Here is a 1,975-nt window from a genome sequence, read left to right as displayed (position 1 = left end):
CAGATCTCAATATTGATTATTTTCAAATAACAGCTGACAACTCCAAAATGGAAAGATGGGATGAGCATTATGTAGTGAGAATGCTAACCAAACTTACTACAGGAGGTACTTAAGGATGCATAATTAAGATATACAATTTTAAGTTTTCTTTAAATATAAAAATTTTGAGAAAGTATTAGAATGACTAAAAGGAACATAACATATGCATGCACTGGACAAGTTTGAATAAGTGTGGATTCATTGGGTAATAAATTACGTACCTTTTTAAGTTGAAACTGTAACAGAAATTTCATTTTCAAATGCTTCAGATTTGGAGGCAGATTCTTCCTTTTTTAGCCTAATATTTGAAGTATTTATGGAATGCAAGTATTTCTTTTGTGAATTAAAAATAATTTTAAAAATTACATCTCCTTTCTAGGCAAAACAAATGCAAAAAAGATTTGGCAACGCTATCCTCCAGAAGCAAGAATATGGGGAATTTACTCTACTTTGGGTGACAGATGAACAGGTTAACTGATTAGTAAGTGAATGGTTTTTCTGGAAGGGTGGAGGCAAAGCCAGGCTTCTTATGCATTTTGGGTTATGTTACTGTTTTAAATACCATACCAAAAACTTCATAGGCTAACAATTTGTCCATGTTGATCAAACATTATCTAAAAGAAATCATTTAGGCCTGAATCATAGTGCATGCAAAGATGTACCATATATTTTTTCAGATATTTGAGATGAAAAATTTTCTCATATATCATTCAAAATAGATAATGCAAATCTGAAACTTCACTAATTGTGTCTAAGCGACTTTACAAGTACTGTGTACCTCTTTCCTACAAGGGATTGTAATGACAAAAAGTACATGTTTGACAAAATTTAGTCAACTTATCAAGGGCAAAATGAGAATGTTTTCTTCTTATATATAAAGGAAAGAGAAATGACATAAAGTGAGAGAGGTGGAGAATTAGAGGGTGAGGCCAAAACTATCTGGAGCTGAGTACAAATTATCATTGTGATTTTTGAAATGTATGAGCTGTGGTGAACTGAAGATATTCCCAAGGGTCAGTGAAATTAAATCAGAACACAAGCTATTTGATGTAGCCCTATAACATCTGGAAATCCTCCCAATAAGATTTAAACATTTCTTGTCCTCATTTGTCTGGCAATATTGTCCAGTTTCATTGCCATTTTGGATGAGCACAGGCAAGTTCAGAGTGATACGGCCATAGACTCACTGCAATTTTAATAAGGCACTTGGAGTTTCTGTATATCAGTGACCTTCCCTCAGATGCACATGAGGGATTATGGTGTCTGAGCCCTGACACGGCATTTTAGATAAATTTGGATCTTGTCATGTGAAACACGAAACTATGCTAGGATTTCTCACTGCTGTACATAGGTTATGCTCAAGTATGTGTGTTTTGTACTTTTTGAACTGAATTTTTCTGCAGTTAGTCCAACATATTAACTTTGACCACAAACAAATTACTTTTAGTAAATCTGTTGTCCAGTGAAAAAGGAATTAAAATTATTATGTTTTGTCGGTTTAACATGATTTCTAATGCTTTGCATTTATGTGGTTATCAGGAAATTATTGTTGGATACATGAATAAAACTTAGAAGGAAGGTAAAAAAAAACATTTTATGGATCAAGAATAAGATCTTGACAACTCAAAGAGTGAATTTATAAGAGGGCAATATGAGCATCAAGGGTGCTATTCCAATTCTCTGACATTTAATCCCACTTTTTAAAAATAATTCTCTTCTTTGGTTTATCTGTGCTTAAGAGTATTAACTGTCCCTATAATAACTATCAATTTAACGAAAAATCTAACCTTGTGTGTTGGTTTGAGGCTTATTTTGCAAGGGAAGACAATATAATACAGGACACATATTTTATAAGATCATCTACAATAATCACCCAAAGAATGATATATAAGAGAGTGCAGGAAATCTGCCCACACACTAAGACCAAGGAAACTAG

The sequence above is a fragment of the Chinchilla lanigera genome, unplaced genomic scaffold, assembly GCF_000276665.1.
Source record: "Chinchilla lanigera isolate Chin_1 unplaced genomic scaffold, ChiLan1.0 scaffold00006, whole genome shotgun sequence".
Lineage (NCBI taxonomy): Eukaryota > Metazoa > Chordata > Mammalia > Rodentia > Chinchillidae > Chinchilla > Chinchilla lanigera.
This window is presented reverse-complemented; position numbering follows the sequence as displayed.